This window comes from Panthera leo, chromosome D2 (assembly GCF_018350215.1).
Source record: "Panthera leo isolate Ple1 chromosome D2, P.leo_Ple1_pat1.1, whole genome shotgun sequence".
In the NCBI taxonomy this organism is placed as follows: Eukaryota; Metazoa; Chordata; class Mammalia; order Carnivora; family Felidae; genus Panthera; species Panthera leo.
In genome coordinates, this window is record NC_056689.1 from 8881208 (window position 1) to 8907137 (window position 25930).

At 38.9% G+C, this 25930-nt stretch overlaps 1 protein-coding gene and 1 pseudogene across 1 annotated transcript in view; one reads left to right on the plus strand and one right to left on the minus strand.

Annotated features, from left to right (window-relative positions):
- Nucleotides 1–25930, plus strand: part of LOC122201675 (zinc finger protein 33B-like) — a 75018-nt gene that overhangs the window by 39284 nt on the left and 9804 nt on the right.
- LOC122202038 lies at nucleotides 3601–4158 on the minus strand (annotated as a pseudogene).

Consider the following 25930-nt stretch of genomic DNA (forward strand, 5'->3'; position numbering starts at 1 on the left):
CTTCATCCAGGTTCTGAGCTGTCAGCACAGAGCCCGATGGGAGGCTTGAACTCAGGAAGTGTGAGGTCATGACCTGAGCGAAGTCAGGCGCCTAACCTACTGAGCCACGCAGGTGCCCCTGTAAAAAGATCCTTTTGAGAAAACCCAACCAGGACGAAGAAAACATAGACCTGTCCTTAAAGCACTGCTTTTTACCATTTTCTGTGGAATCGCTAACCAAAGGTTTAGTAACAGTAGGAAAATTGATAAACAGATTAGTCAGGAGTATTTTTTTGTAAGTTTATTATCACGACAGAGAGAGAAATAGAGCGAGTCAGGAAAGGGCAGAGAGGGAGAGAGAATCCCAAGCAGGTTCCACACTGTCAGCACAGAGCCTGGTGCAGGCCTTGGTCCCACGAACCCTGAGATCGTGACCTGAACCAAGAATCGAGGCTGAACTGACTGAGCCCCCCAGCTGCCCCAGGTCGGGAAGTTTTTTGTTTTTTGTTTTTGTTTTTTTTCTTTTTACAGTAGTTTGGTGAAGAGTTAATGTTGCTTCACTGAGTATATTGTTTTATTTAAACTAGCTTTTTTATTTAAATTTTTTTTTTTTTTTTTTTTTTTTTTGTGAGCATCACGAGAGGTTTAAACTGTGAAAAAATCCCCAGGAAGCAAATATTTACATTTAGGTGTTCTTTGAGCATCTGCTGTCCTTTCTGAAGGTGAAGGGTACTGACACGCTTCCTATCTATTGGGTTGTATAGTTTTATAGGGCAGGAGCGTTCAGGAGCCACCAGGCAGGCCAGCTCTTTTAGGACCTCATTCCTCCTGTAACTCAGCACAGCACCAGAGTTGTCTACACTTTTCCAAGGCAGCAGAAAATGAACAAATCCCAGGTAAGTTGTTCATTCCCCACTTTATTTTGCGACGGACTTGGTGAATCCCATTGCAATGGGAAATTAGCAATAGATAGAAATCTACCTTTACAGAAAATACAGAGTCACAGATCAATAGCAAGACTAAGGTGGTTTGTAGATGCATGCTGATCATTCTATATTTTAGAGTTTCTAAACTGACCTACAGATAACATCTCTGTTGTTTCTGATAACCATGGAGAAAGGAAGACACAGTCTTTTGCCTACAGACAGAATTTTTTCAAGACACAAAGACTTCTTGGATGATACCTTTTTTGGTTTTAACATAGGGACGCATAGTGAATATCCTTCCTGTGACAGCCTCGAAACGAGTGCCTAAAACTGTTCCTCACTGAGAGTAAAAGGGTCTGAGAGATAGTTCAAGTAGTTAATTTAATGATGGTCATGGTCGATCCTGGTGTCAAACCCGATATGTTCAGAGGAATGAATGGTCTACATGCCTGTTAACAAAAACTCTCCATAACTACTTTAGCCAGGTTGTGTCTGCGAGTTTTATAGCAGATGGTTCAAAGTTAAATTCTCTGGTAAATGTGTCTGAGCTTCTCAAATTCATCCTATGGATTTCTGTCTTGGTTTTTCCCTTCCACTTTTTTGGGGTTTGTCCAGGTAAAATTGCCAATGATTTAATTGTAATTGCCTTCCTTCAAGAACTGCTCCATTACTCTTCTGACAGTCTCTCCTGGGGAGTCTTCTTTGTCTCTTCTGATGGCTCTTTCCTGTAGCCTTCCTCATTGTACCCCATCGTTCAGTTCCAAGTTTGTATCCTTTGTCTACCAGTCTTAACGTTTATCTCTACATGTATCCTGGAAAAATAATACTGCTTATTATTTTGAGCACTTCTGAAAATATGTAAATTATTTTAATGTTTATATGACAGGCATTTTCTCCCCTCAGTACACTAGTAATTTGAGATCTATCCATAGGAAGTGTATTTATTTACTTTTTTAAATAAATAGTTTTTTAAAAATTTTATTAGAGTTTGTGAGTGGGGGAGAGGGGCAGAAGGAGAGAGAGAAAGAGGGAGAGAGAGAGAGAGAATGAGAATATCTTTTTTTTTTAATTTTTTTAACGCTTATTCATTTTTGAGACACAGAGAGAGACAGAGCATGAGCAGGAAAGGGGCAGAGAGAGAGGGAGACACAGAATCCGAAGCAGGCTCCAGCCTCCGAGCTGTCAGCGCAGAGCCCGGTGTGGGGCTGGAACTCACGAACCGTGAGATCATGACCTGAGCCGAAGTGGGACACTCAACCAACTGAGCCACCCAGGCGCCCCGAGAATGAGAATATCTTGAGAGAGAATATCTTAATCAGGCTCCACACTTAGGGTGGATCTTGACCCAGAGCTGACTCTCACAATCATAAGATCATGACCTGAGCTGAAATCAAGAGTCCGATGCTTCACCACCTAGGCACCCCTGTAGTTTGTTTCTTTTAATGTTGGATTTTCCTGCTGTCTGGACACAGTGTATCCTAAATACTATATTTCATTGGTCGACATTCAGGTAATTCCATTTTTCATTGATATAAATGCTGCTGTGAATATCCTTGACATTCTCTGATAAATGCAAATGTATCTCCAGACTCATGAACATTGCTTCTCAGAGTGAGGATCTTTGGCCAGAAATGGCAGCGTCCCCTCGAAACTTGTTTGACATGCAGATTGTGATCCACCATCCCAAACCTACTGGAAGAGAACTTTTGGGGGCCAGGCCCAGCAATCTGTGTTCTTACGGGATGTCCGTGTGATGGTGTTAAGTTTAAGAATCATTGCTCCAGTGTCCAGTGATTAATATTTTTGAGTTATAGGATATGAAGATTTCTAATTTTTCTAGGTAAATTGTTATTTATTAGAAAACTACTTTTCCTCCTTTCTCTCCAGATGTAAAAATTATTTTTACATTAAAGGGTGAAGAACTTCATTGTTTAATTTCCACGGGTCTGATTATTTAGTTTGTGCAACTTTCATAAATTTATGGCTTTTTAGGTTGTCTTATTCTGCTGAGTTTTGTAAGAATTCCTGTGTATTTTATTTTATTTATTTATTTTTTAAAGTTTAAAGGGCATTGAGGAGGGCACGTGTTGGGATGAGCACTGAGTGTTGTACGGAAACCAATTTGACAATAAATTATATTTAATATATATAAAAAATTTATTTATTTATTTTGAGAGAGACATAAACAGCGTAAGTCGGGGAGGGGCAGAGAGGGAGACATAGACTCTGAAGCAGGTTCCAGGCTCCGAGTTATCAGCACAGAGCCCGACTCAGGACTCAAACCCACAAACCGTGAAATACGACCTTAGCTGAAGTTGGACACTCAAGCGAGTGAGCCACCCAGGTGCCCCACCAGGCAGATTTCTAATGCATTAAAAGCTTAAAATTCTACCTCAGTGGAGATTTAACATGCCAGTGTGATTTTCCAGGTACTTGTCAAAAATTGTTAAATTTGCCCCAAATCCTGGAGTCTTCACAATTAGATGGTAATTTCAAACAACACTACTTTTGGAAATCTCTTTTATTTAGAAATCCTGCACCTCTTTCTTTTGATCAGAAATTACATAGCTTTTCTTCAGCTTATAAAACAAATTCTACTTAAAATAAGTTTTATTTTTAAAATAACAAGTAGATTGCCAGCTTACAGAGACCTGGGGGAGCAGGTTCCATCCTCAGTTCTCTGCAAATGCTGCTGTCACTGTCGGTGCCCCGATGTCCCTCTCCCTGAAGCTACCAGTTGTTCCGTCTCCACATTTAATGTATGTGTAAGCCATTGCATTGCTTCTCGGCCACTCTTTGCATTTGCAGATGTTGTACTTACTGTCAGTCCTTCAAGGTAACTGCTGAGACAGACTCCTTTCACAATGATTATGGCTTCTTGAGTCAAAAGAGTTTTTTCTGGGTCCTGAGAATGTGGTTTGCATAGAAGTCTGTCATCCACTGAAACCATATTTGTAAATGAAATACTAGCAGACCTAAGTTCCTTGTTTTGTCTATGGGAACAACTACAGACTGTTTTTGCACATACGTTTTAGTTCTGCCGCACCAATAAGAGATCACAGTGGAAGGCAGTCCTCGCTCTGTTCCGAGAAGTCTTTGGCTGTGAAACTTTCCAAAGGGATCTGTATGTTCTGTCCAGTACATCAACTCCAACCAAGCTTGAGGTCATAGGGTTCAGGTATTTCTGCACTGCGACTGTTGAAACAGTTTCCCATGGGTGATTAGAAATGCGCTCTGAAGTCCGTATCTTCATGGTGCTGTCAGCCTGCATGATGACCCTGGCGTCCTGTAGGAGACAGACATCAGGTCACTTTCTTCCCATACAATTTGTCTGAGAACTCTTTTTGAAAACTTGAGTTTCCCCACTGTTTTGCAGTGTGATGTATGTCATAGTGCATACATCTATGTCTGGGTCCTTTCGCGCTCTATTCATTTCCACTGCTTAGTTTGGCCCTTCTTAGGCCAGTACCACATTTGATAAAAAATATTTCAAGTGAGTGGTGTACATCCTTCCACACTTTTTTCGTCTTCAGCAGGATCCTGGCTTCAGTTGGCCCTTTGTGTTCCTGTACAAATACTGTTAGCATTCACAAAATAACCTGCTGGAACTTTATTTGCAGTTGAATTGAATCTATAAGTCAATGTGGGAAAAATTGCTTATTTTCTGATATTGAATATTCTGCTTGTGAACATGATGTATTTTCTACATTTATGTAAGTCTTTAGTAATTTTAAAAGATTCTTTGTGTGTGGAATTCTTGCACACATATTGTTAGAGTTATTTCTATGTGTTTAGCATTTTTATTAATATATATGCTTTTTTTTTTTTTTATTTTTGAGAGAGAGAGAAAGAGAGGGTGAGAAAGAGAGGGGAGAGGGGCAAAGGGAGAGGGAGAGAGGGAATTTTAAGCAGAGTCCACACTCAGGGCAGAGCCTGACAGTCCTGGATTCCATGACCCTGGGATCATGACCTGAGCCTAAATCATGAGTTGGATGCTCAACCAAGTGAGCCATTCAGGATCCCCTAATATACCTGTATATATTTTTTTAATTTTTATTTTTTAAATTATTTTTTAATTAATTTATTGTTTAATTTACATCCTAGTTAGCATATAGTGCAACAATGATTTCAGGAGTAGATTCCTTAATGCCCCTTACCCATTTAGCCCATCCCCCCTCCCACAATCCTCCAGCAACCCTCTGTATGTTCTCTATATTTAAGAGTCTCTTTTTTGTCCCCCTCCCTGTTTTTATGTTATTTTTGCTTCCCTTCCTTTGTGTTCATCTGTTTAGTATCTTAAATTCCTCATATGAGTGAAGTCATATGATACTTGTCTTTCTCTGACTGACAGATTTCGCTTAGCATGATACCCTCCAGTTCCATCCATGTAGTTGCAAATGGCAGGATTTTATTCTTTTTGATTGCTGAGTAATACTCCAGTGTGTGTGTGTGTGTGTGTGTGTATATACACACACACATACACATACATATACAGATACACACACACACACACACACACACATACACATACATTCATTTTGCATCTTCTTTATCCATTCATTCATCCATGGACATGTGGACCCTTTACATACTTTGGCTATTGTCAGTAGTGCTGCTATAAACATTGGGGTGGATGTGCCCCTTTGAAACAGCATATCTGTATCCCTTGGGTAAATACCAAGCAGTGCAATTGCTGGGTCTTAGGGTGGTTCTATTTTAAATTTTTTGAGGAAACTTCCATACTGTTTTCCAGAGTGGCTGCACCAGTTTGCATTCCCACCAGCATTGCAAAAGAGATCCTCTTTCTCCGCATCCTCGCCAACATCTATTGTTGCCTGAGTTGTTAATGTTAGCCATTCTGACAGGTGTGAGGTGGTATCTCATTGTGGTTTTGATTTCTATTTCCTTGATGATGAGTGATGTTGAGCATTTTCTCATGTGTCTGTTAGCCATCTGGATATCTTATTTGGAAAAGTGTCTACTCATGTCTTTTGCCCATTTCTTCACTGGATTATTTGTTGGGTGTTGAGTTTGATAAGTTCTTTATAGATGTTGGATACTAACCCTTTATCTGATATGTCATTTGCAAATATCTTCTCCCATTCCATTGGTTGCCTTTTAGTTTTGCTGATTGTTTCCTTCGCTGTGCAGAAGCTTTTTATTTTGATGAGGTCCCAATAGTTCAGTTTTGCTTTTGTTTCCCTTGGCTCCAGTGACGTGTTGAGTAAGAAGTTGCTGCGGCTGAGGTCAAAGAGGTTTTTGCCTGCTTCCTTCTCTAGGATTTTGATGGTTTCCTGTCTTACATTTAGGTCTTTCATCCATTCTGAGTTTTTTTTGTGTGTGTATTATACATATATTTTCAATTGTACTTTTTAATTGCTTGTTGCTGACATGTTATTTTTTATATATTGACCTTAACTCAACAATTTTTCTACACTAATTTACTATACCTAATAATTTATCTCAACCTTATTTGCATTTTTTATATATACACATGTGTAATCTGGTATTAGTGACACTGCTGTTTACTTTTTCCAATTCATAAAACCTTTTTTTCTTTATTGCCCTCTTAGGTCCTCCAATATATGATACTCAATAGATGCAAAGAGTAGGTTTCCTTGTCTTTATTCTGTTCTCAAAGGTGAAGTTTTCCTCTCAATATGTGATTTTTGCTGCATTTTTTTTTTGCATTTCTTACCACATCAAGGATGTCCACTTCTATTCCTAGTTATGTAAAGTTTTTATTTTCTTCATGAGTGCCTTTTAAACTTTATTAAATGGTTTTGGACATCTATTGAAATCATATTATTTGTCTCCTTCATTTTCTTAGTTGGTGAATTACATTAATTTTTAAATGTAAAACTACCTGGATATTTCTGAAATAAATCTAACTGGGTCATGCTAATATTTTGTTTCGGGTTTTTGTTTCTATGTCTATGAGAGAGATTGACCACTAAGTTTTTGGCCAGGGGGAGATATGTTCTTCGTAGGTTTTAGTATTTAGCATCAAAGTATGTTGAATTCATAACATGAATTCTTGAGTGTTTCCTCTTGGTTTCTCTACAAGATTTTGTTTTATTGCTACTTCTTTCTTAGATATACATCCATATGTGGCACCATCTGTGCATGGAGTTTGTTTCTCCTTCCTTCCGTCCTTCCTTTCTTCCACACCCAATCAGGGGCTCATTTTATACTCTGTTTGTATGATGTTGGCCTTTTCTTTCAGGAGATTCTACATGTAAGTAACACCATATGGTGTTTGTTTTCTCTCTTGACTTACCATAATGCCCTCAAGGTCTGTCCATATTGTCACAAATGGTAGGATTTCCTTTTTCCTTTGTTTTTATGGTTGAATAGTATTCCATTGTGTGTGTTTACACACCACATTTTCTTTATCCCATCCATTCCTCTGTTGATGGACACTTAACACTGTCATGCCTCAGCTATTGTAACCAATGCTGCAGTGAACAAGGGATTAAGGTGTGTTTTGCAATTTTGATTCCATTTCTTTTGGATTTGTGCCTAAAAGTGGGATTTCTGGATCATCTGGTAGTTCCATTTTCAATTTTTTGAGGGACCGCCATAGTGTTCTCCAAGGTAGCTGCGCCAATTTACATTCCCACCAACAGTGAAGGGTTTCCTTTTTACGCCACATTCTTGCCATTTATTATCTCTTGTCTTTTTGATGGTAGCCATGCTGAGAGGTGTGAAAGTGATATTTCATTGTGGTTTTGGTTTGCATTTCCTTGATGATTCATGATATTGGGCACCTTTGCATATACATATTGGCGTTTGTAGGTCTTTGGAAAAATGTCGGTTCAGGTCCTTTGCTCATTTTAATTGGATTATTTGCTGGTTTGCTTTTTGAGTTGTATGAGTTGTTTGTACATTTTGGATATTAACGTCTTATCAGATACATGATTTGTGAATATCTTTTCCCAATCTGTAGGTTACTTTTCAGTTTATGGACTGTTTGCTGGGCAGGGCTCTTAAGTTGGATGAAGTCTTGTTTGAGCTTTTGTTGCGTTCCTTTTGGCATCTTATCCAAAAAAACATGATCCTAGAGAACAATGTGGAGCTTCTCCCCTATGTTTTCTTCTAGGAATTGTATGGTATCAGTTCTTATGTTTAAGTCTGATTCATTTCAAGTTAATTTGTATGAGTGGTGTAAGATAGGAGTATAGTTTCATTCTTTTGCATGTTGGTATCTCGTTTTCCCACCACCATTTACCGAAGAGACTATCCTTTCCCCATTGTGTGTTTTTGGCGCCCTGTGAAAAATGAGTCAACCATATAAGCGTGGGTTTGTTGGGGGGTTTCTCTTCTGCTCCATTTGACTGCAACTGTTTTTATCACTGAAATAAGTCTCTCTTTGGCCGCAGTTGGTATTCCCTGTAATGTATCTTAATTAGGCCTTCATTCACTTCGTTCATTAACCATTTATGAATAGTTAGTATGTGTCCTAATGTGTGCCAGCTGGTGAGGATTCTAAGAATGAGACATCGCTCTTTATAAGGAGAAACTCTTAGAACTGTGTAGGGCATTAAAAGAAACTCACGTGATTTTGACGCTACTGTAAGTCCTACGGTGGGGATCCTGTTTTGTTTTCCTCATGATTTTTCATTTCTGGTTAAAAATGAAAAGACAAGATTTTCAAGGCTAAAATAACATAATTGTTTTTTGTATTGGGTGACGTACCCCATTTGTATTTGTTCTTGTGAGGCTTTAGTCCCTCCATCTGACAATGTATTTATTCCCTATGCTTTTTGTTGGTTGTGTGGGGCACCCCGATTGAGTGGGAGCCGGTAGGGGGTGCCAGTGAAGAATTCACTCAAGACAGAACAGAGGAAATAGAAGTTTACCGGATACCCTGCAAGGGAGCAGCGGGCAGGATGGCAAAGGGGAGACCGTCTGCTACTAGGCGGTGGTGAGGGGCTGTAGTTCTAGAGTAGCTGTAACTTTTCCCCCTTTTTTGGTAATCTTAGGCCTGTGCCTGCCGTGGGCAGCCCATTGGTCAGTGAGGGCCTGTGGCTTAATGAGCCTGTTCACGTCAGCTTGGTGGTTGTGGTCGTGGTCGCTGTGGATCCTTTTGCTTTCCTCAAGCTTTGACTGCTCAAGCCTGTTGTATACACAAGTGGTCTCTAGAGGTTGTTCGTTTGTATTTTATTGGATTATTTTGTTTTGTTTTTTCAACACTGCATCAGTCAGCTTGTGTCATAACAAAGGATTCCTAAATTTATTTTTTGTTTGTGTCTGTGATCTTAGGGGCTAAGGCGTGGCTCTGTTCCCTGTGCTGTGCATTGTGGGGTCAAGGATGAAGGATGATGTCTCTGAAACTTCTCCCTGAAGTGACACATTTCCCTTGTACCACTTTTCATTGGATAAAGCAAGTCACGTGGCCTAGGTTCATGTCAGGGGCAGGATTTCTAATGTACCCTTATGGGCAGGCTGGGGGGCCAGGACTTAAAGTTTACTCCTACTAGAGTGGTTCAGTATTTAAGTTTTATTCTAATATTAATTATCATTTAAGTTTAAATTGTGGTTATAGTTTGTAATTTTCTATTAACATATGAAAGGACCTTTATTATTACTGCAATTCGACCTTTACATTTACTTCAGTCATCTTCTGCTATCCCGTATTTTGTGGAAGCCCTCTGAAGTATTTTGTTTCCCTTAATGAAGAATATTTGTAATACTGTTTTTCAGACAGTTTCATGGGGCACCTGGGTGGCTCAGTGGCTTTAGCATCCTTCTCGTGATTTCAGTCCAGGTCATGATCTCACGGTTCCTGGGATGGAGCCGTGCTTGGGGCTCCACACTCACAGCATGGAGCCTGCGTGGGATCCTCTCTGTCCCTTTCTCTCTGCCCCTCCCCTGCTCGTGCTCTTTCTCTCTCTCAAAATAAAGAAAGAAACCTAAAAAAATTTCTTGAAGCAGTTTCATTAAAGGACAGAGCTGGTATGTCAGGAATGATTTGGAATCGAATATATCTCTTGATTGGTGAATTCTAATTATGTGCCCGGATAATACTACGTTAAGTAAGTTTTCTGGATTAGCTAGTGCAATCCTACACCACCTTTATGCTGTAGGTACTGAAATTACAGAAGCGTATAAGGATTTACTTTCGGGATCTCTACAGAATAGACATTTGCAGAAAGTGCAGTTTGAGAAGTGGACAAATTTGAGATCTCTTGAGTCAGGTCCACCAGAAGATACCTCTTCTGCCAGTTTGCTACTTGAAATGTGAGAACCGGAACTCACATTACAAATGATACTGGAAGTGTTCTCAGTGGTTCCCGAGGTGCCTCCTGGTTTTGAAAATGACTCGGGAAGATCTTTGTGTGCTGCTGATTTTATCATCTTGCTCCCCCTCACTTCTTCATAGACGTGTCATGTCTCAGTGTGTTCTCCCACTTCACATACTTAAGGAACCTCAGCCTTTATACTCACGATATGTAGCTGCATCAACAGGTAGAAACATGTTATTTATATATATTTTTTAACTTTTTTATGTTTATTTTTGAGAGAGAGAGAGACAAAGAACATGAGTTGGAGAGGAACAGGGAGAGGGAGATACAGAATCCCAAGCAGGCTTCATGCTGTCCTTACAGAACACGATGCAGGGTTCAAACCCGTGACCAGGGAGATGATGACCTGAGCCGAACTTAGCCACCCAGGCACCCCGTGGCTTTTACCTTTTAAACTGGAGAATAAAAATTTGTAACAAAATGTATTGATAGTATATTTATGTAATTCATAAATATCAACTTCGATAGTACTCAAAAGTGTTCTTTTTTTTAACTTTTTTAAATGTTTATTCATTTTTGAGAGACAGAGAGAGACAGATCATGAGCAGGGAAGGGGCAGGGAGAGAGGGAGACACAGAATCCAAAGCTGGCTCCAGGCTCCGAGCTGTCAGCAGAGCCCAGCGCGGGGCTCGAACTCAGGAACTGCGAGATCATGACCTGAGTCGAAGTCGGACGCTCAACCCACTGAGCCACCCGGGCGCCCCAGTACTCCAAAATATTCTTTAAGGTGGAAAGTGATCACACATCGAAGACTCGGTCTAATTTACTCTGTGATCCATTCCATGAATTCCTTTCTGGCACTTCTTGTCATCACAGATCCAGGCTGGATTCTCAACTTTTCCTCCACCATTTGCCCCCTTCTCATTTCCCGAACGTGTTAATGGAGCCCCGCCTTTGCTTGCACCGGGGACCACGACCCTGTGTTCATGAGAGTACGGGTTTCCTCTTCTCCACCAGCCGTTCTTCAGTGAGGCCCCATAAAGAGCTAATTTTGCTGCTCGTTTGTTTTAGTCTGTCTTGTGCATACCTCACCTTAGCGATTGTAACCTGTTACTGCATGTTTTCTTATCAGATTACGTGCTCCTGGAATACAAGAACAGTTTTATTAATCTTAGCATTTCTAAGAATTGGAACAGTTCCGGATACGTTGTGGGATTTGGTGATTTTTACATTAATAATACCCTGAAGCAATGGCATAGTGTTTGTTAGATTTCTCGTCTTCCCTCAAAGCCTAAAGCCAAACACGCCTTCTGCAGACTGTTTTGGTAATCATGAGAAGGATTGGTTCGCATACAGCTTTTTCCATGTCACCCAATTCTGAACATTTCAGATTGAACAGAGATTCCAGGGATCGGTATCATTTAAGGATGTGACCGTGGGCTTCACCCAGGAGGAGTGGCAGTGCTTGGACTCAAGTCAGAGGTCCCTGTACAGGGACGTGATGCTGGAGAACTACAGCCACCTTGTCTCAGTGGGTAAGGACTGTTTTTATATAATTCCAAGTAGCATGTTTTGGTTGTGTTAATTATGAGGCGTATAGGCTCTGCGCCGCGTTGAATGATATTTAAGATTGGAATTCAGGAGTCATTGCCGATTGACCACTTTTGGGCGCCAGGAAGGTAGTTGTGTTTACCTCTCCAGTGAAGTGTTCCGTGGCTTCTTCACCGAGCAGCTGCAGCGGCTTCCTCCTCTTCCAGAGGCCCTGAAGTCTAGGCCACCTGGTCTGAATCCTGAATGATTTCACGTTGACAGGGTCCTGTGCTACCAAACCAGAGGTGATCTTCAGGCTGGAGCAAGGAGAGGAGCCATGGATATGGGAGGAAGAATTCCCAAGCCAGAGCCTCCCAGGTGAGTGGATACATACAGCACCGATGAACGTCAGGACATTTATTATCTTCCCATGATTAACCCAGGGCTGGACAACTTTGGAATGTGTTTTTAAGGTACCTGTTTAGAAGTCATAATCCAGTGAGTGACTGAGAATACTGGTTATTGGACCAAACCTCCAGATTCTGCTCTCACGAAAAATCTTCTCCTGTTTGATTCACGTTTTGAATATTCACCATTCTTACATTTGTCAACAGACCAGTCTTTGCCTCCTCCCCTTTGCCATCGTTTTCCTGCATGAGTGTGTGTTTCTCAAAGCAGTGTCAGCCTCCGACCTTACCGGCGTTGTTGCACTGCATTCCTGCTGTTCCCAGGCATTGTTTCATACACTGATTTTCCGACTCAAATAATTTTTGAGTGCTTGCTGTTGTCTAAATACCATCGTAGTGAGAGGCGCTTGGGTGGCTCAGTCAGTTGAGCGTCTAACTTCAGCTCAGGTCATGATCTTGCAGTCCATGCGTCGAGGCCTGCATCGGGCTCTGTGCTGACAGCTCAGAGCCTGGAGCTTGCTTCAGATTCTGTGTCTTCCTATTTCTTGCCCGCCCGCCCCCCCCCCCCCCCCGCCCCACTCGTGCTCTGTCTCTGTCTCTCAAAAATGAATAAACATGAAAAAAGTTTTTTTGATTAAAAACAATTAATAAATGCCACAGCAGTGAAAGAATAATGTGCCAGTGACTTTATACAAGTAGCACTAGTGGCCAAGAGATACATGCAGAGGTGGTCAACGTCACTAACGTGAGGGACATGCACCCCCGAGCCACATCACACCATTTAGAATGGCTAGCACCAAGAAGACGAGAGAGAACAAGTGTTGGCGAGGATGAGGAGAAAAGGGAACTCTTGTGCACTGTCGGTGGTGGTGATGTAAGTTGGTTCACCTACTGTGGAAAAGGGTGTGGAGATTCCTCAAGCAGTTAAATATAGAACTGTCCTAGGATCCCGCAGTTGTACTTGGGAACATATGCAAAGAAAATGAAAAGAGGATATCGAAGAGAATATACACATTCATGTCTATCACGACCTTATTCAAAATAGCCAGATCTGGACACAATCTGCGGGCTCGTCAGTTCATGAATGGCTAAAGAAAGAAAGAGTAGTAGTATTCGGTCATGAGAAATGACATCTTGCCACTTTAGGATAAAGACAGTTACCGTATGGTGTCACTTATATCTGGAATCCGGAAAAGGCAAACTCATGATAACAGAGGGTACTGTGGTGGTTCCCAGGGGATGGGGAGTGGGAAAGGAGCGATGGCACAAGATCGGAAGAGATAAGTCAGCCGTAGAGATAGATGGTGGATACCATATCAAGAATGCAGACAGTATCGTATTGTGATAACCACACTTGCCAAGACACCAGAACCGAATGGTTCCAGTCACTAATAAGACATGGGAATTGTGTAACATAATAAAGGTGCTGATTACTGGTACAGTAGCAGTCATAATACAGTTTATAATTATCTGAAACTAACATGTGCACCTTGAATTTATATAGTTATATTTCTCATGCATTTAAAAAGTAGCACTAGAAAGAGATACTTCTGCATATTAACGCTGTGTAGTGGTAAAAAATGACCATGGAACTTAGAGCAGAGTTAAATTGTGCTGCTTTAAGAAGAGTAGTCAGGGGAGACCTGAAGTAGGAGATCAGCCACCATTAGAGCAGGATTTGAGTGAAATGTTTTGTGAGTTGGGCGGTTTCTGCCTCTTCTCAGCAAGGGGAATAGGACCCACTAAGCCAATGAACAGGAATGTGTTTGGTGTTTTTTGGGAAATAGCGAAAAAAAAAAAAAGTCACGATGGCCAAAGGGGAGTGAGTGATTGATGAGTGTGGGACAGGAAATGACGTCAGGCAGTTGTGGTCCACAAGGTAAATATCATAAATGTTATTAAAGTTTTTAATGTTATCCTTTTTAGTATATTTTGGTTAACAAGCAATGTGTGGTTTATGTTGATAAGATCTTTCTCGCCCCTGGAGAAGATATTGGGAAGAGCATAAGCACTACAGATGTCGCTAGAGGACGCTTGTCGTTTTTCTTAAGGGTGATTATGGTCAGTCCAGATTGGAAGGCATGGAGGTAACGAGAGGAGCGTGGATTCTCTCTGTGTCGGGAAGAAGAGTAACAGAAAGGGAAGAGAGGGTGGGACTTGAAGGATTTTAAAGAATAATGGTTGAAAACTTCCCAAGTTGGGCAGTAGAGCTAAAAGTACTCATTGAAGAATCTGCATGAACTGTAAGTAAGATAAACGCAAAGGGATCCACGCCAATGGCATGTCATGATTACATTTCTAAAAACAAGAGAATGTTTCAAAGTAGCCGGAGAGAAACATCTCCTTTTCTTTGGAAATGATAGTGGATGTTTCAGCCAAAAGCATGGAAGCTAGAGGGAAATAATGCCTTTTTTTCTGAGTACTGAAGGAAAAGAACTTTCAGACAAAACTGGTATCTTGTGAACATATATTCATGAAAGGAGAGCTGAAGATACCATAAAAAGGAAAACTAAGAGAAAGTGTTGTTAGCAAACAAAACTTTTAAAAATGGCTAGAGGACGTTCTCCGAATCGAAAGGAAATAACACTAGAAAGGTGGAACTTCAGAAAAGAAAGAAAATGGAAGTGGCAAAAATAAGGGTAAATATAATGGAGTTTCCTTCTCATGAGTTTCTACCATCATATTTGATTTCAGGCAAAATTTAGAAATATGATTTGATGCTCTATGTGTGGAGAAATTAATATAATTACATTTAAAAGATAGAATAAAGGGCTTTAAATGGAATTAAAGTGTTACATTTCTCTTGAAGTGATAAGATGTTTTGATCCGAGAAGACTATGATAAATTATATATGTGCCTTTTACCTAGAAATGGTCTCAAATACCTAGAACAACCACTAAAAGATTATATGAAGTGGTACACTCAGAAATAGTGTAAACGGAAAAAAACAAAATACTCTAAATTAATGAAGATGGAATGTTTAAAAAAATGTTCAGGTAACCAGTAAGAAAATAAGTTAGGAAGAGATGAATGAGAAACTGAGAAAACAACCGAAAAATAAAATGGCAGACTTAAACCTTGACGTTAGCAGTTTCACCATCAATGTAAATGAACTAAATATACCAATAGGCGTATAAATTGGTAGACTGCATGAAACAGAAAACATGATGCAGAAATATGTTATCTACAAAAAATTCATTTCACACAGAGCATAGGTTGATAAGGAATAGAAATAGATGGGGGCGCCTGGGTGGCTGGGTTAAGCATCTGAGTTGGCTCAGGTCAACATCTCACGGTTCTTGAGTTTGATCCCCACGTCAGGCTCTGTGGTGACAGTTGAGAGCCTGGAGCCTGCTTCAGATTCTGTGTCTCCCTCTCTCTCTTCCCCTACCCTGCTCATGCTCTGTTTCTCTCTCTCTCAAAAATAAACAATAAAATTTTATGAAAAAGATGTACTATGCAAATATTAATGAAAACAAAAGCAAGATTGACTCCATTAATATCAGATAAAGTAGTCTCGACGGCAAAGAAAATTATTAGAGAAAAAGGCAGTGATCCAAAAGGTGACCGCACCAAACAACAGAACCTCCTAGGACACAAATCAAAACTGACTGAACTGAACGGATAAATAAACAAACCTTCAATTATATTTGGGGAATTCAGCACCTTACTCTTAGTAATTGGTAGAACTTGTAGACAACAGATATGAATTAATAGCAGATGTGGAAGAGCTGCAGAGCACATCCCTGAACAGGATTGAACGAAAATGTAGAATACAACCTAACAGATTGGGGTACCTGAGTGGCTCAGTTGGTTAGGAATACTACCTAAAAGAGCAGGATATGTGTTCTCCTCCAGTGCTTGTGGAGCATTCAGTAAGGTAAAACATATACTGGGCCATGAAGAAAGCTTAGGAAATTTTGCAGAACTGAAATCATGCTATGTTGTCCATACATAAAGAAATCAAACGGTGGGGGCACCTGTGTGGCTGAGTTGGTTGGGAGTCTGACTTCGGCTCAGGTCATGATCTCTCGGATTATGAGTTCAAGCCCCATGCTGGGCTCTGTGCTTACAGCTCAGAGCCTAGATCTTGCTTCAGATTCTGTGTTTCCCCTCTCTCTCTGCCCCTCCCCGACTTGTGTTTTGTCTCTCTTTCAAAAATAAATAAAAACATTACCCCCCCCCCAAAAAAAACCCTCACAAAACAAAAAGAAATCAAACTGAATCAGTAACAGGAAGTCACCAGACCTTACAAATTAAACAAGACCCATGTAAGTTAAGCATGAATCAAAGAAGGCTCAAAGGAAATTTTAAAAATACTAAGAACTAAATGAAAAAGTATACCAATTTGTGTGAAGCAGCTTAAAGTGCTGTTATGGAAGTTTATAGTAATAAATGCTAACATTGGATAAGATGAAAGGTCTCGAATCCATAATGAACTTTCTACCTTAAGAAAGTGGAAAAGAACAAAGTAAATCCACAGCAAGTAGGAGAAAGAAAATGAAAAAAGCAGAAATCAATGAAGTTTATAATAGGAAAACAGTGGAGAAACCTAATGACACAAAGCCAGTGCTTAGAAAAAAAATAAAATTGTTAAACCTAGCAGTCTTCACACACACACATGCACGCACACCCCAAACCACCAATATCAGGAAGGAAACGGGGCTATCACTTCTGCATTCATTAACAGGATGATACTTTAAATGTTATGCTCTTAATTTGACAGTCGAGAAGAGCTGGATCAATTCTTTAGAAATCCTAAACTACCAAACTCAAGATGACACGGACAATTTGAATGGTCCATACATTGTCATAGAAGATGACGTAGATAATTTGAATTAAAGAAATTTAATTTAAAATAGATTAAAAAAATCTACAGATGTTTTTACCGTCTATCAAACATGTAACCATTTAAGGAGGAATTAACACTGATTTTACACAATGTCTTCTAGAAAAATAGAAGACAACAGTTCTAATGGAGTTTTTTCTTATCCCGATACCAAAACCATGTAACGATAGCCCAGGAAACAAAATTAATCTATAGATCGATATGTCCCATAAATTTACTAGCACAATTCCTTAACAAAGTATTAGCAAATAGAAACTAGCCATGTACAAAAAGAATCCTACACCGTGACCGAGTGGGATATATTCCGAGTATGCAAAACTGGTTCAACATTCCAGAACCAATCAGCGTAATCTACCGTAGGCTGACAAAGATGCTGTTATACATAAAATTGCTTTATTGATTTCCTTTCAGATTGTTGATTGCAGTTGCATAGAAGCCTCACCTGATTTGGGGGTGGTTATATTGTGGCTTACGGCTTTTCTGAATTTATTTATTATCTCGAGTGGCCTTTTTGTAAATTCCTAGGGATGATTTGTAGTTAGAGGGAACTTTTCCACTCTTTCTTTAAGGCCAAAGAATTGTTTCCTTAATCCCAAAAGCAGATGGTCATTCTTGGAAGAAAAACTACAAATAATTCGTAGGAATATAGATGCAGAACTCCAAATAAAGTCCCAACAGTGTAGGAAAAGAATTATATGCCATGACGAATTAGGATTTATTCCAAACCTGCAAGCTCATTCAACATTCAAAAATCAATGAACATAATCCATCCCATCAGTAAGCTGCAGAAAGAAAAATTGTATAATCCTTTGATAGGATCCTTTGATGCAGAAGCAGCATTTAATAGAATCCATGTATGATTAAAATTCAGCAAACTAGGAATAGAGAATTTCCTCAAGTTGATGAAAAACATCTACCAAAAAATCTGTTAACATCACTTATAATAAAAAACTGGGTGCTTTCTCTCTAAGATCAGGAGCAAGTCAGGGCCATGCGGTTTCACCACTCTTATTTGACATCTTAGTAGAAATCCTAGGTAATGCAACAAAACGGGTATGAAACGTGACAAGGGAAGAAATAAAACTCCTCTTTTTGCAGACATTCAATTGTCTAAGAATCCTAATGTGGCACACTCCTACAGCATAGAAGTCATTTATAGGAAGGTTGCCGGATACAAGCTTAATATTCAACAGGCATTTGCCTTAATATTTTAGTTGTAGTTGTTTTTTTATTGGTGAGTTGTAAGCGTTCTTTACATATTCTGTATACCAGTCCCTAATTAGGTATACTGTTTACAAATATTTTCTCCCGTTTTGGCGTTGTCATTTTACTATCTTGGCTGTGCGCTCTGCAGCAAAAGAGTTTTTTGTTTCATGATGTACAGGTTATCTGTTCTATCTTTTGTCACTATTGGTTTTGGTATTGTATCTAAAAGGGCTGTGTCTATCCCAAGGACAAAAACATTCACTCATATTTTCCTTAATAGTTGTTACATTTAGGTCTGTTACCCATTTTTGTGTATGGTGTGAGAAAGGGGTTTAATATTTTTACGTGTAGATATCCAATTGGTTCAGCATCAGTTGTTGAAAAGGATTTGTGGGTGGGTGTGTGTGTGTGTGTGTCCGTGTGTCCGCGTGTGTGTACCCATTTCACCTACCCGCAAACCCACACCTCTGGAACCAGCAGTATGTTCCCTGTATCTATAAGATCCCTGTTTGCAGTTTTCATTTTCAAATTCCATATATAAATGAGATCATACAGTATTTGTCTTCCTTTTTCTGACTTGTTTCACTTTGCATAATGCCCTCAGGATCTGTCCATGGTGTCCCCACATGGCAAGATTTCATTATTTTTTATGGTTGAATAATATTCTACATGTATATAATGTTTGTAAAATGTATAGTAAATATACACATATATACGTATGTAAAATATGTATAATGTATATGTAATTTATGTAATTTAATATATAACTATTTACATGTTTATTCTTCATTTATTTATATAACGCTGCAGTGAACAAACGTGTGTATATCTTTTCAGGTTAGTGTTTTCATTTTCTTCAGATAAATACCCAGAAGTGGAATTGCTGGATCATATGATAGTTGTATTTTTAATGTTTTGAGGAACTAACTACCATGTTGTGTTCTATGGTGGCTTCACAATTTACCTTCCCACGAACAGTACCCAAGGGTTTCCTTTTCTTCACATCCTTGTAAACAGTGGTTATGTCTTTTCTTTTTGATAATAGTCATTCTAATCGCATGAAGTGATATCTCATTGTGGTTTTGGTTTGCGCTTCCCTGATGATGTAGTGTTCCTTTTTCAAGTACCTGTTGGCCGTCTGTATGTCTTCTTTGGAAACAAGTCTATTCATATCCTCTGCCCATTTTAAGTCAAATTTGATTTTTCTTATTGAGTAATATTAGTTGTGTTTTGGATATTAACTCCTTATCAGATAAATGGTTGCAAATAATTTCTCCCATTCAGTGGATTGTCTTTTGACTGTGTTGATGGTCTTTTTTGGGGTACAGAAGCTTTTTAGTTTGATGCTGTTCCGTATGTTCATTTTTCCTTTTGTTGCCTTTGCATTTAGGGTCAAATCCAAAAACTTATTGCCAAGATTGATGTGTAACCTACTGCCTGTTTTCTTCGAGGACTTTCATAGTTTCAGGTTTTGTGTTCCAGTGTTCAGTCCATTTTGAGTTAGAGTTTGTATATAGTACAAGATAGCAGTTTAATTTCACTCTTTTGCATGTGGCTGTCCATGTTTCCTAACACCGTGTATTGAAATGGTGACTGTCCTTTCCCTATTGTGTATTTTTGGCTTCTTTGTCATAGATTAGTTGACTTAGATGTGGTTTATTGTGAACTCCCTATTCTGTTGCATGGATCTGTGTGTCTGGATTTATGCCAATACTATATTGTTTTGATTACAATAGCTTTGTAGTATAGTTTGAAATCAGTGAGCATGCTACCTTTTGCTTTGTTGTTCCTTCTCAAGGTTGCTTTGGCTATTCAAGATTTTTTTGTTGGGGGGGGGGGGCGCCTGGGTGGCTCAGTCGGTTGAGCGTCCGACTTCGGCTCAGGTCACGATCTCGCGGTCCGTGAGTTTGAGCCCCGCGTCGGGCTCTGGGCTGATGGCTCGGAGCCTGGAGCCTGCTCTGATTCTGTGTCTCCCTCTCTCTCTCTGCCCCTCCCCCGTTCATGCTCTGTCTCTGTCTCAAAAATAAATAAACGTATAAAAAAAATTAAAAAAAAAAAAAGATTTTTTTGTGGGGGTGCCTGGGTGGCTCGGTCCATTAAGTGTCTGACTTTTGATTTTCGTCCAGGTCATGATCTCATGGTCCGTCAGATCGAGCCCTGCATAGGGCTCTGCACAGACAGTGTGGAGCCTGCCTGGGATTCTCTATCTGCCCCTTCCCTGCTCACATGCATGTGTCCTCTTTCTCTCAAAATAAATAAACATTTTGGGGGCAGGGGGAACCTCTTGTGGTTCTACACGCAAATTTTAGTATTATTTCTTCTAGTGTGACAATTGCTTTTGCCCTTTTCATAGGGATTGTATTAAGTCTGTAGGTTGTTTTGGGTTGTAAGGACATTTTAATGCTAATCTTCCAATCCAAGAGCATAGTATATCTTTCCAGTTGTTTGTGTTGTCTTCCATTTCTTTCATTGGAGTTGTATAGTTTTTAGAATACAGATCTTTTATATTCTTGGTTAAGTTTATTCCTAGTTATTTATTCTTTTGGTGCAATTGGAAATGTATTCTTAATTTTTATTAAGAATGTTTTCTTAATTTTACCTCTGTTGCTTTTTTGTTAGTGTATAGAAATGCAGCAGATTCTGGTATATTGATTTTTTTTTTATTCTGCAATTTTACCTAACTCATACATCAGATCTAATAGTTTTTTGGTGGACTCTTCAGGGTTTTCTATATATAGTATGACTTCTTCACATAGTGATAGTTTCACTTCTTTAGCAATCTGGATGCCTTTTAGTTATTTATTTCTGTTCTGTGATTGCTGCAGCTAGGACTTAACTTCCATTACTGTGTTGAATGAAAGTAATGAGAATGGATGGACATTATTGTCTTGTTCTTGATGTGAGAAAAAGCTTTTAGTTTTTCACCATTGAGTATGCTGTTAGCTGTGGGTTTTTAATATATGGCCTTTATTATGTGGAGGTATGTTCCCTTTAGCCCCACTTTGTTGAAAGATAACCTTATGATTTTTATTCTTTATTTTGTTAATGTGTGTGTCATGCTAATGGATTTGTGGATTATGGACCATCCTTGAATCCCTGTAATAAATCCCACTTTGTTACCGTATATCATCCTCTTATTATATTGTTGCATTCAGTTTCCTAATATTTTCTTGAGGTTTTTTGCATCTGTGTTCATCAGGGATATTTTCCTGTAATTTTCTGTTCTTGTAGCATCATTTTCCGGTTTTGGTATGACGGTAATGATGGCCTTGTAAAATGAGTTAGGAAATGTTCCCTCTTCTATTTTTTGGTGGAGTTTGAGAATCGTATTCTATTTTAGGTGATTTGTGGAATTCACCAGTGAAGGTGTTTGGTCCTGGGCTTTATTTGGTGGGTGTGGGGAGGGGGCTTTATTTTTAGGGAGGCTTTTTTTCCTGATTCAGTTTCCTTAGTATTAATTGGTCTGTTCACATGTTTTATTTCATCATGATTCACTCTTGGTAGACCATTTTTCTAGAGATTCATGCATCTCATCTAGAGTGTCAAATTTGTTATGACATAATTGTTCATAGTAGTCTCTTAAAATCCTTTGTGTTTCTGTGGTACGAGTTATAATGTTTTCGTTTTCTTTTCTGATTTGAGTCCTCTTTTTTTTGGCGAGTCTAGTAAAAATTCAGATGATTTTATCTTTGCAAAGAACCATCTCTTAATTTTATTGATCTTTTCTATTGTCTTTTCAGATCATATTTCATTTATTTCTGCTCTGATCGTGATTATTTCCTTCCTTCTGCTAACTTGGGTTTCATTACCTCATCTTTTTCTCGTTCCTTGAGATGTAAGGTTAGGGTTTTGTTTTGTTTTTTTGTTTTTTTTTTTGTTTTTTTTTGAGAATTTTCTGTATTCTTACTGTAAGTATTTATCACTATGAATTTCTGCCTGAGAACTGCCTTTGCTGTATCCTGTAAGTTTGGATATATTGTATTTCCATTTTCATTTGCCTCAAGATATCCCTTGGTTTCTCTATTGAGTCATTGGTTGTTCAGGAGAGTGTCGTGTAGTCTCCACATATCTGAATTTCTAGTTTTTGTACTGGTAATTGATTTCAAGTTACATGCGGGAAAGAAGCTTGATAGGGTTTGGGTCTTCTTAAATTTGCTAGGTTTTGTTTTCTGTCTTAATATATGATCAGTTGTTGAAAATCGTTCATTTGTACTTGAGAATTTTTCTTTGTGGATGAAATGTTTGTAAATGTCTATAAAGCCCATCTGGTCTAACGAGGCATTTAAGGCCAATGTCAAAAGTTGACAACACCTGATGATTGAACATATTCTAAAGCTCTGTGTTTGTATTCCCCCCTCCTTGTTTTATGGTTTTGATGTCAAATCCATAACTTTTAATCTCCTGTATCTCTTAACTAATTATTATAAGTAATGTTTTTGTTTTGTACTTCGGTCTTTTATGTTTCATACTGCTTTTGTAAGTGATTAACCCACTATCTTCACAACATTAGGATATTCTGAATTTCACTATATATTTGTTTTTACCAGTGCGATTTATACTTTAATATGTTTTCGTGTTACTAATTTGTATTCTTTTGTTTCAGCTTAAAGAAGTCCCTTTAACATTTCTTCTGAGGCTTTTCTGGTGTTGGTGAATTCTAGCTTTTGTTTGGGAAACTCATTTATTTGTCCTTTGATTCTAAATGACAGCTTTGCTGTGTATTGTTGTCCAGTAAAGGTTTTTCTTTTCCCATTCTTTGAATATACCATGCCACTGCCTTCTGACTAGAAAAGTTTCTGCTGAAGGATCTGATAATCTTATGAGAGTTCCCTTTTCTAGAACCAGTTGTGGATTTTTTGCTACTTTTAACATTCTCTCCGTGTCTTTAGTTTTTGGCACTCCATCTCATAATGTTTTTGGTGTGGGTTTTTTGAATTCATCTTACATGGAAATTTCTGGGCTTCCTGGGTATGGATTTCTTTTTTTCCCCCCAATTTGGGGAAGTTTCGGCTATTATTTCTCTCAGTGAATTTTCTGCCCCTTTCTTTTTCATCCCCTTTTGTGATTTCTATAATGCAAATGTTGGTCTGCTGTATATTGTCTCATATGTCTCTTAAGCTGCGTTCACTTTTCCCCCTGCTCTCATTGGGTGAGTTCCACTGTCTGACTGCAGATTACTGATTCATTCTGCCTCATTGTTCTGCTATTGAATTCCTCTAGTATTTTTCAGTTGTCTTACTGTATTTTCTGTTTGGTACTTTCTTGTACTTTCTTCATGTTGAGGTTCTCACCGTGTTCATCTCTTTTCTCCTGAGTTCGATGAGCATCTATATGACTATTATTTTGAACTCCTTATTAGGTAAATCACTTGTCTCCATTCCATTAACAACTTATTCTTAGTCTTCTTCTTGTTCTTTTGTTGTGAACACACATTTCTTTGTGTATTTTTCTTGATTCTTTGTGTTGGTTTCTGTTCATTAGATAAAACAGCCACCTCTCCTAGTATTGGAAGAATGGCCTGGTGTAGGTGATGAACCTTATCATTCGACCCTGACTTAGCTCTTGGTTGCCTGTCAAATTTTCATGTTGTCTAACCAGCCTCTTTTATTTGTAGTGGCTTTCAGTAGTTGAGGGTGTTCCAAGACCTGTCACTGTCCCAAGGGGAGGATCTCACTCGGCATCTAGATTCAGGCTGATTGGAAGGGAGATCTTCAGACGGTATCTCTTAAAGTATGCAAATGTGTACAGTCCTGTGAGACCGGAAGCAGAAGTGATGCTGGCCACCAGAGCTGGGGAAGCTAAAAGTGTTCACTAGTAGTAGGCGCCCAAGTATGGTGGAGGAGTATACACACTGCTTTCCAGAAGACCCTGGCGAGCTGGAGTGAGGCAGAGGGAGAACGCGGAGAGAAGATACCCTCCAGCTCGAGTGAATCAGAGGGAGAGTGCACTGTTGGTGCTCACTTACCATCGTCGGATGATAAACCCGCCTTGCGTTAGTAGGATAAATCTCACGGGGTCTTTGTGTGCAATCCTCGTAATGTGTTATTCGATAACATTTGCTAGTATTGTGCAGAGTATCTGTGGGTCTGTATTCCAAAGATGTTGCTCTTAGTTGTTTTAGACATTGAACTGTAGTCGTCTTCTCTCATCATGTCTGAGTTTAGTGCCGATGTAATATAAGGCTCATATAATTAGGTGGGAGGTGTTCTTTTCTATTGTTTGCAGGAGTGTTTGAATAATTAATATTATTATTTAAACGAGTTTAAAAATTCACCAGTGAAACCGTCTGGACCTGGGCTTCCTTTATGGGCAGTTTTCAAATGACTGCGGTGTGTTTACTTCTTACACTTTTTTTCAGATAGCTTATTTCTTCTTGAGTTGTTATATTTTTTCCGATTCTAGGAATTTTTGTATTTCAGCCAAGTTATCAAATTAGTTCAAAACATTCACTTACATTTTGTTTTTGTAGCGTAGAAAACATTCCAGGTTTGTAATGTGAGTACATTCTATCCCTAGCGTGTATACTGTCTTTATTCCACAGCTTCAGTAATTTATTTTTTTTGGAAACATTTATTTGTTTGTTTTTGAGAGAGTGCACATGAGAGTGAGCAGGTGAGGGGCAGAGGGATAGGTGGACAGAGAATCCCGAGCAGGCTCCACGCTGCCAGCACAGAGCCCAATGCGGGGCTCAGTCACGCGAATCATGAGATCATGATCTGAGCCGAAATCAAGAGTTGAATGCTCAACTGATTAAGCCACCCACCCAGGCTCCCCATAACTTCAGTAGTTTGACTCTTATCTCTCTTATTTCCATGTCAGCCTAAATACAGTTTAGTCAGGTTTATTGATATTTTAAAAGAGTCATCTATTCCTTTTCTTTGCTGGTTGATTAATTTTTATTCTTCTCATTTCACATCCTTCCTTGCTTTGGTTTGTATTGCTTTTTTTCTCCCGTTGTTCTCAGGTATACACGGCAGGTTATTCATTTGGGATTGTTCTCTTTTAATATGATTATTGCAGGATAAATTGTCTTCTAAGTACTGATCTCTGTCTCATAAGTTTTGGTATATTTGGTCTTCGTTTTTTTACTCAAAGTATTTTCTTAAGTTTCCTGGATATTTTTCCCCTCTATTTTATTCAGAGATGTGTTATTTAATATACTATTTGAGTTTTGAAAATTCCTTCATGTGATTGATTTATAATTTCCTTCCATTTTGGTGGGAGAACATTTTAGAATGTATTCCTGGGAACCTTTCATGTGTACTTCTGAAGAATGTGTAATCTGCTCTTCTTGAGTGGAGTGTCTAATATATACTTGTTAGTCTGGTTATCTGATAGTGTTATTTTTATCTGTTTTTTCCCCCTTTTATTTGTATTCTACCAGTCGTTTTATCCATTACTTAAAGTGGAATTTTAAAGTCTTTAATTATTGTTGATGTGTGTATTTTTGCTTTGAATTCTGTCAGTACTTGCTTGAGACTTATCGTTAGCAGCGGATAATTGTTCGCATTTATGTCTGCTTAACTGATGGACTGTTTTGATCATATAATGTCCCGCTTTATCTCTAATAACATATTTTGTGTAAAAATGTATTTTGTCAGATATTAGTATCGCTTCTCTAGCATTATCAATGCTGTGTACGTGATAGGTCTTTCTCTGCTTTTAAAATTTGCTACCTGTTTGTTCCTTTGGAGCTAAGAGTGTCTCTTGTATACAGCATCTGTTTGGATTTACATATTTTCTGCAACCGAACAGTTACTGCTTTTGATTGGATTTCTAAATCCA